At 41.1% G+C, this 12,434-nt stretch overlaps 1 protein-coding gene across 2 annotated transcripts in view; it reads right to left on the reverse strand.

The window, feature by feature from the left end:
* PKP2 (plakophilin 2) overlaps window positions 1–12,434 on the reverse strand; it is a 108,651-nt gene that overhangs the window by 17,807 nt on the left and 78,410 nt on the right. The window lies entirely within an intron of this gene.

Genomic DNA, 12,434 nt, shown 5'->3' on the forward strand with positions numbered 1-12,434 from the left:
CCTCATCGCTGTTCTGAGTCCTTGCTGGAGAGGTGTTGTAGTCATCTGGAGGAGAAAAGGCACTCTGTCTTTTTGAGTTTTCAGTGTTTTTGCATTGATTCTTTCTCGTCTTTGTGGGCTTATCTACCTTCGACCTTTGAGGCTGCTGACTTCTGAAGGAGTTTCTGTGGGGTCTTTTTTGTTGATGTTGTTGTTGTCGTTTTCTGTTTGTTTTTTTTTTTTTCTTTTCACAGTCAGGCTACTGACTGTTAGCAATCACAGGCTGCTGTGGTTTGCTGGGGAACTGCTCCAGACCTTAGTTGCCTCTGCTTTTCCTGTACTTGGAGGTATCAACAGTGAAGGCTGTGAAGCAGCAAAGATGGCAGCCTGCTCCTTCCTCTGGACACTCCATCCCAGGGTGGGTACTGACCTGCTTCTGGCCCAAATGCTCCTTTCGGAGGTTTATTGAAAGGTCTCACCTAGTCAGGAGGAATGGAATTAGGCCCTTATTGAAAGGTCTCACCTAGTCAGGAGGAATGGAATTAGGCACCTGCTTACAGAAGTAGTCTGGCTGTAGACCAGGTGTGCTGTGTTTGGGAGGACCCTTCCTCATCCAGACTGCCCAGACTCTCTAGAGTAGGCAAGCTGGAACAGCTCAGTTGACCGAACCACAGAGATGGCGGCCTCCCCTCCTGCCGGGAGCTCCATCCCAGGGAGAGATCAGAGCTCTCTGTCCATATAAGCCTGGCTGGAGTGATTAAAGGCCCCCCACAGGGAGGCCCTGCCCAGTGAGGAGGAATGGATCAGGGTCCCACTTTAAAGCAGTTTGGGCACAATCTGGCACAGCAGCTGTGCAGTGTTGGGGGGGGGTATCCCTTCCTCATCTGGACCACCCAGACTCTCTGGAGCTGGCAGGCTGGAATGTGCAGTTGACTAAACCATAGAAATAGTAGCCACCCCTCCCCCAGGGAACTCCCTCCTGTTTCAGGCAGACTCACTGTGTTGCCATTGGCTGGCTGGAATTCCCAAGCCAGTGGGTCTTAACTTGTGAGGTGCTGTGGAAGTGGGGCCCGCAGAACAATGCTGCTTGGCTCCCTGGATTCAGCCCCCTTCCTAGGGGAATGTACAAAGGGATCTGTCACCTTGCTGGGAATTCCAGGGTGGAGTATGTAAAACTCTTGTCTCTGTGTGTACCTGTGCTGAGGCTCCACACAGCTCTGTTTATTGGATCCAAGGCCCTAGTAGTGTGGGCTCATGAGGGGATCTCCTGATCCACAGGTTGCAGAGATCTGTGGGAGAAGCATGGTTTCCTGGGCGGGTTGCACAATCAGTCACTGCTTCCCTCTGCTGGGGGTGGGGGTTCCTTTGGCTCCGTGAGGCTCCTGGGTGGGCCACTGGCCCACTCTGCTTTTCTTTATTCTCTCCCGGTCAGGATGATTGTCTAGTCAGTCCCAGTGTGAGAACCTGGATATTTCAGCTGAAGGTGCTGAATTCACTCGACGTTTTCATTCCTCTCTGTGCTGTGGGCTGCAGCTGCTTCTAATGGGCCCTCTTGGTCTCCAACTCAACAATGGCTCTTATTTTAGCAGTCTCTCTTTGATTTTATAAATAGAATGAGTTGTTCTGTTATGAATGCCTGCTGCTCTAGTTCTTCAATAAGCCCATCACACAATTTCACCCTGTCATCTATAGGCACTTTTTCTGCAGTGTTAACAACATCACTATTATCATGATTACCTTATTCAGAATCATTTTGGCCATTTCACCATTGGTCAATGAATGAACAAGTGGAGCCTTGTTATCAATGTTAAAAACTTCTTATAGTATTCACTTCTTCCAGCTTACTGACGGATTATGAAGTCTATATTTTTGCAAAGGTAAGGAGTTCAGCCATCTTTTTTTCTCACTTGACATATATAATCCTTCAAAGCCACCATCTCGTTTATCATTACCACTGGACATAGCTGTAGGCCAGAGTTGTGCCAGGCATGCACACCTGTTTCAAGCAATGGCAACAGCATATAGAGCATCCTCAGGCTAAACTCCTTTTGAACACTTTCTCACACCCACACCTCTGTACACCGCTGCTAGCCAGCATGCTGTTCAAGAAAAGTGTTTTTTTAATCTACTCTTTATTGATCTAAGGATACTCTGGTCACATGGCTAAAATGATGAAGTCACATTTGAGGGAAAGTACATAGAATAGACATTTTTAAAATGAGAATTTCAGCTGGGAGATGAGCAGAACAGTTGTCATGTAATAACAAAATCTTGCAGTCATCATCCAGTCGAGTCTCCCTGCAGCAAGCATTAGCCACTTGGTACCAAATGTTTGTGAAACCAATCAAAAAAGATGTCCCTGGTGCTCCATGTCTTTCTGTTAGCATAATAACAGACTGGTAAGAAACTTGCTCCTTGAAAACAGTGAGGACACAAGTTTTTATCTATCACCCCACTTATGTGTGCCTGATGCATTAACACATCCCGGCATATTCTGTCCTTGGCAGCCTTAATTCTAGTAGGTGCTGTTTCAGCAGCTGTAGTCAGTGTCTTTCTGAGGCAATGATGCCAAAACAGTGATGTTTCATCAGCATTATAGACTTGTTTTGGCTTCAGATTTTCATTAGGCATGACTGGCAAACTCAATGAATTTCTTCACTGCTTTGTGATCAGCAGATGCTTTATCATCACAAATCTTTAAAAATGTAATGCTGTGTCTTTTGTTAAATTTCTGCAACCAGCCTATTGATTATTCACATTTCCTTTTAATTTTCAGTTCATCAAGATCTTTGCTTGTTTCATGGTCAGCGTACCATTATGTGGCATGTGTTCACTGTGACGGGGACAGATCCGCACTTTCAATACATGATCAAGATCTTCATGTTTGACTTTATGCAGTTTTCTAATTTTCACTAACTTCTGTGAATCAGTTTCAGCACAGAACTTCAACAATGTATCCTTCTGTTTCTTCAGGTCATATATGGATGTTTCATATACTCCTGTCCAGTTTCTCCAACAGCTTGGCTTTCTGTGCTAGAGGTAAACATAAATGCTTCCTCTTTTTATCAGTTACCCTGAGGGGTATCTGTAGGTCATTTTGTCATTTTCAGCAATACCTTTATACCACAGAGCAAAGAGTAAGCAAGCAAACACAGTTGAGTCATGCATGTAGGTCTTGGCTCCATGTGGGGCATTGTGGGAAACCTGCCATCAGCATGCCTGGCCTGCACACACGCCATTTTACTATCCTTTGTGGGTGTGCTTGCTTGCATGGGGGAAACTGGGTGTCTGTGGAAAAGATATATGGCAGCTGAAGGGAGCTGGGAGGGATTTGTTTTTTTTTTCTTTTCTGCTTGGGGATGCCGAGTAAACTGTGTATTGTGTGCCTGCGTTTTGACTTGACTCGCCATACAAGGTCAAGTATAACATTTTCAACGCATGATGTCATGCTGGTACTAAAAAGGTTTTGGATTTTGGAGCATTTCAGATTTTGAAAATTTGGATTAGGGATCCTCAACCTACATTGCTGCATATCTGTCACTCACTTCCACGGTGACATGGAATCTGTGTTCACCCAGAAAGCTAACTGAGCTGAGAAAAAAATCTTAAAGGGAGATGTCTTTCATTATCATTTCAGTTCATTTACCGGTTGATAATTAGTTATCTTTTCTATTTCTTCTTGTTCAAGTTTTGGGAATTTACACAGGTTAATTAATTTACGCTTTTTTTTTTTTTTTTTTTTTTTTTTTTGAGACGGAGTCTCGCTCTGTCACCCAGGCTGCAGTGCAATGGCGTGATCCTGGCTCATTGCAACCTCTGCCTCCCGGGTTCACGCCATTCTCCTGCCTCAGTCTTCTGAGTGCTGGGACTACAGGCGCCCGCCAACACGCCCAGCTAATTTTTTGTATTTTCAGTAGAGATGGAGTTTCACCGTGTTAGCCAGGCTGGTCTTGAACGCCTGACCTCAAGTGATCCACCTGCCTCAGTCTCCCAAAGTGCTGGGATTACAGGCATGAGCCACTGCGCCCAGCCATTATTAACTTTTAAATGGGAAAACCCATCACTATTTCCACACAAACGACCTGCCAATTGACTTTCTGTAACCTGCTTAGAAGTTTGGATCTATATTCGGTCAAATCCGTGTTAACTGATCACAGTCCTTGCATTTGTTATTCCTGGCTGTAGCTGTAAACTATCGCAAGCACAGTCAGTCTGAAGGTGAGAATTGTATTTTTGAAAATATAAAATGTCTTGACTTCCAGGAGCTTACTAGAGAAATAAAAAAGTGTAGCCTGCAGTTTTCAAAACCAATTCATCACAAGATTGAAGGTTATAAATCTAAATAATGGTCAGTGTTAGCCCAATAGTGACCAGACAAACATAAAACAAAAATGTAAACAAAACCAAAGCAAAAAACTAAAAACAAAACCCCAAAACAACCAACCAAACAAATAGTCTAAGCCATGAGGACCCCTTGTGAACTCTCATATGGATGTCTGGATTTTAGGAACAGGATTATCAGATCAGTGGGAGCAAATATATAAATATTGGGAAGTAGAATCATTTCAAGTTCATTTTGGGCTTTTGGATATGACTTTAATGTTAATCAACTTACTTTAAACTGAGCCTGCTTAATATATAATGAAACAAATAATTGTCATGTCTTATTGTTTTTATAATTTAGTCAGTATCATTTTTTCTTTCAATATTAAAAACAGCAGGAAGAAGCTAGGCCTGGTGGCTCATGCCTGTAATCCCAGCACTTTGGGAGGCTGAGGTGGGAGGATTGCTTGAGGCCAGGAGTTTGAGACCAGCCTGGGCAACATAGTGAGACCTTGTCTCTACAAATGATAAAAAAAATTAGCCCAGTGTTGCGGTATGTACCTGTGGTTCTAGCTTCTTGGGAGGCTGAGGTGGGAGAGAATCATTTGAACCCTGGTGGTCAAGGCTGCAGTGAGCCATGTTTGCACCACTGCACTCCAGCCTGGGTGACAAGGCAAGACCCCATCTCGGGAAAAAAAAAAAGGGGGAGGAAGAAAACATGTAATTGTTAGATACAGTTGTAATACTGTTTATTAGTTATTAAAACATATCTTTTATTAGACTCTCAAAGTGTCCATGACTCAAAGGAATTTAATTACTATTTTATAATGTTTGTTTTATTATAAACAAATAAAAATTTGTCTTTCATTAATTTGCAGAACATTCTGTTAGACTATTTGCTCTCCTCTGAGAAGAATCCTTCCCCTGTAGCCATCCAAGGAGGAGACTATTGGACACCACTTCTGTATCCTGGGCCAGGAGGGACATTTGGCACTTCTGTCTCTTCCCAGCTGCACTTCTACACTATTCCGTCTTCCCTCAAATGCATAAGTCCTGTTCTTCTGAGTTACCACCGTCCAGCTGTATCACCCCCCACAGCATTTTCTTTGCTATCACAAGGCCTATTGTTCTTTCCTCAATATTCGCTGGAGGCTTTGGAGCCCAGTTCACAGCCTTCTCCATCTCCTATTCATATACCTCATCAAAATGATTACCTCACAGTTCCTAGACTCCCGCACAGTCCCTGACTTCCATCTCTTCCATACATCAGCCACTCACTTCCATGGTCACACAGAGCCTGTGTTCACTCAGAGATATGTTGCCTCCGAAAACATAAACTCATCAATGTCAGGCTCTGAACACATTTTCCCATTCTCCTTGCTCTCCCTCCTACCATGTTTCTCTTCAGCCTCATCAAGAACTTCAGTCCCTTTACCCGACCTTCATTCCTTACACCTCAAGATATCAATTCTCTCCTGTCTTAAATTTCTTATTTAGACTACAGTGCACGAACCATCACATTAAATATTATCTCTCCAGGCTGGGCACTATGGCTCAAACCTGTAATCCCAGCACTTTGGGAGGCTGAGGAAGGCAGATCACCTGAGGTGAGGAGTTCGAGACCAGCCTGGCCAACACGGTGAAACCCTGTCTCTACTAAAAATACAAAAAATTAGCTGAGCGTGGTGGTGGGCGCCTATAATCTCAGCTACTTGGTGGGCTGAGGTAGGAGAATCACTTGAACTTGGGAGGCGGAGGTTGCAGTGAGCTAAGACCGTGCCACTGGACTCCACCCTGGGCAACAGAGTGAGACTCCATCTTAAAAAAAAAAGTTCCAGTACTCTCAACAATCTTGTCAGTCTAGCTTATTTTTCTCTCACCCATCAAAACTGCAATACGGGGTTCATTTAACTTTTTTCTTTTCTGATTTTATACTTGTCTACCAAATATTGCTAGGGCAAACAGTGCATTTGCAGAAGAACCAATCTGCAAATTATGGCCTCCAATCTCTACAAGAAACTCAATGTTGCTAGTAAACTGCTGTTTCTTAAACACCAGTGGGGGTTTCAAAGCCTTACACCAGAATCACCCTTGTAAAATTTAATCTGATTATGTTCCACACCTCAGATTTAAACCCTTTCATGACTCCCCATCGCCTTCCAAATGATGTTCAAACATCTTAGTACGGCTCAAACAGTCCTCTGTAGTGTGACATTTTACTTCCTTCCTTACCACTACTCCCTAGTTCTCTAGATTACAACTCTCCTAAACTGCCTATCTCTCCTACTAGACCATTCATTAGCCTCTTGAAAGAATGTATCTTATCCATCTTTTCTCCACCTCAGTGCCTTGTATGGTACCTTGCACATGATAGGTCCTATACAAATGTTTACTGACCTGAATTGTATAAATAATATGCTATCAAGTTTCCCTGAAGATTTATCATCTCAGAAGGTACTTGAAAACAAGATGAGGAATCAAAGTCACAAAATATTTGTTACAATTTTTGTTTTCTTTTAAAACATGAGAATTTCTTGAGAATTAAAATCTCGCTTTATAGACATATCATACTACACTATTTAATGATATATGCTTAGATATAATAAAGAGCATTAATGTTTTCATGTTAATTCGTAAGAACAATCATTGAAAACATGTGACTGTAGATGAGGTCTGATTCCTTAAATGCTGTTTGCTCAGCTTGGGGACAGCATGGCAAAATTTCACTAATTCTGATTCACTGAGGGAAATGAGAAAGCGTGAAGTAGGATGACCTTTATAGTTTGCTCCATAAGGAAAATAAGCAATGAGCGCTACCAAATAGAGATTCTATATTCTAGCTTTTATAAATATGTGAGAATGACTGTTATTTAGCTGGTCAACTGTTTGCAATAGCACTTTTAACTTATATTGTCTTGATCATTAATGAGGTTGAAAAAATGTTTTCAAATGTTTATTGGCCTTGAAAAAAAATTTCAACTTTTAGATTCAGGGGGTAGATGTGCAGGTTTGTGACATGGGTATACTGTGTGATGCTAAGGTTTGTGATATGAATGATCCCGTCACCCAGGTAGTGAGCATAGTACCCAAGAGTTAGTTATTCATCTCTTTCCCCCTCCTTCTCTCCCTCTTCTTGTAGTCCCCGGTGTCTAATGTTGCAATCTTTATGTCCACGAGTAACCAATGTTTAACTCCCACGTATAAGTGAGAATATGTGGTATTTGTTTTTCTGTACCTGCATTAATTCACTTAGGAAAATGGCTTCCAGATGCATCCATGTTGCTGCAAAGGACATGATTTTACTCTTTTTTATGGCTGCATATCATTCCAGGGTGCATATGTACCACATTTTCTTTATTCAATCCACCATGGATGGGCACCCAGGTGGATTCTCTGTCTTTGCTATTGCAAACAGCATGGTGATGAACCTATGAGTGCACGTGTCTTTTTGGTAGAATAATTTATTTTCCTTTGGATATCTACTCAGTAATGGGATTGCTGGGTGGAATGGTAGCTCTGTTTTAAGTTCTTTGAGAAACCTCCAAACTGCCTTCCACAGTGGCTGAACTAATTTCTATTCCCACCAACAGTATGTAAGTGTTCCCTTTTCTCCTAAGCCTCACCAGCATCTGTTGCGTTTTGACTTTTTAATAATAGCCATTTTAAGTGGTGTGAGACGGCGTCTCACTGTAGTTTTGATTTGATGATTAATGATGATTAGTGATGATGAGTGTTTTTTCATGTTTTTTGGCCACTGGCAATGTCTTTTTTTGAGAAATGTCTGTTCATGTCTTTTGCTCCCTTTTTTAATGGGGTTATTTGGTTTTTGCTTGCTGAATTTTTTAAGTTCCTTACAGATTCTGGATTTAAACCTTTACCAGATACATACTTTGTGAACATTTTCTCCCATTCCGTAGGTTGTCTATTTACTCCCTTGATAGTTTATTTTGCTGTGCAGAAGCTCTTTAGCTTAATTAGGTCCCAGAATAGACAACCCAGCAATGAAGCTCCACACCTACAGCCATCTGGTCTTTGACAAAGTTGACAAAAATAAGCAATGGGGAAAGGACTCCCTATTCAATAAATGGTGCTGGGATAACTGGCCAACCATATGCAGAAAAACAAAACTGGACCTCTACCTTTTACTATATATAAAAATTAATTCAAGATGGATTAAAGATTTAAATGTTAAGACCTCAAAATGTAAGAATCCTAGAAGAAAACCTGTGAAACACCATTCTGGACATTGGCCATGGGAAAGAATTTATGTTGGCTATTTCAATGTTATCTTTCGCCAAGTGTCTCTTAAGTCTCTTGTCCATTCATTTTTCTATTGGGCTGTCCATGTTTTGTTTATTTATTGTTATCTCAACTCTTCTGTATTTTCCGGATACCCACGTTTGTTACTTACATATGTTGCAAAAATCTTTTCCCACTCTGTGGTTTGCCTTTGTAATGTCTTAACATGTCTTTTGATAGCATAAGTTATTAATTTAGTCAATTTATCAAATGTTTACTTTAAGGTTAGTCCTCTTTGTGTCCATTTTAAGGAAATCTTTCCCTATTCCAGGTCATGAAGATATTCTTCCATGTAATTGTTTAGCATCTTTATTGTTTTACCTTTTATATTTAGGTTTCATTCCTGTTGGTATTTACTTTTATATTTAGGTTTCATTCCTGTTGGTATTTATTTTTGGGTAAGGTATGCGGTAGGGCAGAAGATCCCAACCCCCTGGGTCACAGTACCAGACCATGGACCGTTAGGAACCCGCCGCAGAGCAGAAAGTGAGCAGTGAGTGAGCATTGTTAGTGCTTGAGCTCCACTTCCCGTCAGATCCGTGGTGGCATTAGGTTCTCACAGGCGCACGAACCCTATTGTGAACTGCACACGTGAGGGATCTAGGCTGTGTGCTCCTTATAAGAATCTAATTGATCTAAGGTGGAACAGTTTCATCCTGAAACTCTCTCTCCCCAGCCTAGTCTGTGAAAAAACCGTCTTCCATGAAACCAGTCTCTGGTGCCAAAAAGGTTGGGGGCCGCTGAGGGAATCTGTTTCATTTTTTTCTGATCGATATTAAATAAAGGGCTTTTAAAACTATTTATTTCAGGCTGGGCACAGTGGGTCAGGCCTGTCCCCAGCACTTAAGGAGGCTGAAGAGGGCAGATCACTTGAGGTCAGGAGTTCGAGACCAGCCTGGCTGACATGGTGAAACCCATTTATACTATAAATACAGAAATTAGTTGGGAGTGGTGGCACAGGCCTGTAATTCCAACTACTCGGGAGGCTGAGGCACGAGAATTACTTGAACCCAGGAGACAGAGGTTGCAGTGAGCCGAGATCGTACCACTGCACTCTAGCCTGGACAACAGAATGAGACTCTATCTCAAAAAATTAAGACAAAAATACCAAACTTTATTTCAATGACTTTTAACTTTTACTATGCAATGTTTAATCTTTTAATTTATATTATATTTAAAGAGCTTGCTAAATAAGTAAATTTTATTATTCCATCCTTTTGCTACTAGAGTGACCATTATATCTGAACTAATAAAGCTTAAACTAACATACTTGTACTAACTAGAAATTACTGTCATAATTTTTGTATGTAAATTATATAATCTGTCTTTTAGGAAGCTATTTCAGCTTGGGTTCTTTGCCAAGTAAAGTACACCGTCATTAATTGTTCGGTGCTATCTCAGTTACGATCATATGACCAATGGACTTGATATTTTCTGGTACTATGTGTATGACCTAATTTTCATGTTTTCCTATTCAAAGATTCCTTGTTTGAAATTATAAAGCCAGAGATCTTATCACAGCATCTAAGCATACAAAATTAGGAAAAGTAATGATTTAAAAAAAACACATATGTCAAAATTTTAAAAAGCATCTCGTAACTTAAAAAAATAAAGGGAGGTTGGATGCGGTGGCTCACACCTGTAATCCCAGCACTTTGGAAGGCTGAGGCTGGTGGATCACCTGAGGTCAGGAGTTTGAGACCAGCCTGGCCAACATGGTGAAACCTCATCTCTACTAAAAATACAAAAATTAGCTGGGCGTGGTGGTGGGCACCTGTAATCCCAGCTACTCAGGAGGTTGAGGCAGGAGAATCGCTTGAACCTGGGAGATAGAGGTTGCAGTGAGCTGAGATCGCGCCACTGGACTCCAGCCTGGGTGACAGAATGAGATTCCATCTCAAAAATAACAATAATAAATAAAAACAAAATAAAATAAAATAAAGGGGCTTCATATTTGTCCCATGCTGCTAATGATTTTCTCTTATAAATCTCCAATCAAGTCCAATTCTAACAACCTTGAATATGAATCAGTATCAGTTGAGTGTAAGCTTCCCTTTAGGGATGGCCTATTAGGCCCCTTAGGTATGACTATTGGCTACTTCCCTGCCTTTAGGAGAGAGTATAGGCCTCCCTTTAAACACTCCCTCCTGAAGGGAGGGAAATAGCCAATAGTGATACCTAAGGCTAGGTATGATTCTAAATGCCTTGATACAATTAGGGCATGAAGGTATCTTCCTTACTTAGGTCCTTTATGGACCTGGTACCTTAAAGTTTTCCTAGTACTTTAAATTTCTGTTTTTTATCCCAGTAAGACTATTACCAAACACAGGGATTTGTCTTATTTACTGCTGTGTAACCCACACCATAACTGCTAGTGTCTGTTATGTAATATGCTCAAAAGAATGTGTGTTCAGCAAATGAACGTAGGAACTTAGGGACTACGTAATACAATCATATTCAGAGCTTAAGTGGCACAAATATCCCTGTAACCTCAGAAAAATGAAAGCACTCCTGGTCTGGATTCTGTGGGAGGCTCCTGGAATGGAAGAAGCTAAAATCCAAGCTTAAAGGGTTAGCTTATATTGAACTAGACTCAGACCACAGCAAGCTTAAACACACACACACACACACACCCCTATTTAATTTTCTTTTATGTTAGCTGGGAATTAATAAGAGGGCTTCTGTAGTTCAGCAAAGTAAGAGAAATGGTTTTGGGAAATCTAGCATAGGAAAATGGGAAATAACATGATTCATTAGTGTCCCTGTGTCATCAAGGGCTCCCTGGTAGTTATCAGTTTCTTTCTCAATGTACATTTTGCAGAAAGCCAAACAGATGAAAGTTTGGGTGCATTCTTAACCACAATGCTAAGGTAAGAGAAATACTGGTGTTAGCATTTCACAATTTTATTCAAAACAGAGAACAAGCTTCTGTGTAAACATACATATTAAAGAATAATATGGTTTCTCAAGTAAAACATAAATATTTTTTGCTACTTACAAGAGTCCTTTTCTCTACAGAGATAAGTGGAGACTACACAGATAATGAGCTACTTGGGGGGAGTTCATTCTAATCGTTTCATGACCAAGGCAAATAATACAAGCTTAGTTTAAATCATTAAATACTTATAGAATACCTTAAATATAGGAAGGGTATAAAATACATGGGGAAGTGAATAAGCTTTTACTGTTTTAATTATTTTGACTTTGCTGGTATAAAGTAAGTGCATCTGGAAAGAGGATCAGCTCTTTATTTTGTAGCTGAATTTCTGGGACACAAAAGCACAGATGGCCTTTCCAACTCCACACTGCAGTAGACATCTGCTGTTGTTTTTGCCTTCCCAGCACTTTTTCCTCCTTCCTTTGGTAGTAACAGTCTCATTTTCCATTAGGAAGCACTCCTTTACCAGTTCAGCCCATGTGGTACAAGGGGTAGTGGCCCTCATCCAATCAAACCCATCCCCTGGAAGTGCAAATCTGGGCATATGACCCAGACTTGGCCAATTAGAACATCGCAGCCTCAGAGACACAGGTACTGGTTCAGAAACGGGCAAGAGGCCCAAGCCAGCCCGTGAGACATACTCTCCAACTTCTTAACAACACTCTTGGGAAAATGGTAGTTTGTTTCTTGTGGGGGACACATTGGGCTGATAAAATGTGAGCCTGAAATAATTCATGGCTGTCTTTGTTACCCTATGGACAGAACCTTTGAGAACAAAACCAGCAGAGGAAAACCAAGCCCAAAAGATGAAGAAAGTCATAATTGTAATCACTGATGCACCTAAGTCCAGTCATGACAGAAAGAAGACCCACCCTGGACTTTTCAGTTCTATAAG

Source organism: Macaca mulatta, chromosome 11, assembly GCF_049350105.2.
Source record: "Macaca mulatta isolate MMU2019108-1 chromosome 11, T2T-MMU8v2.0, whole genome shotgun sequence".
In the NCBI taxonomy this organism is placed as follows: domain Eukaryota; kingdom Metazoa; phylum Chordata; class Mammalia; order Primates; family Cercopithecidae; genus Macaca; species Macaca mulatta.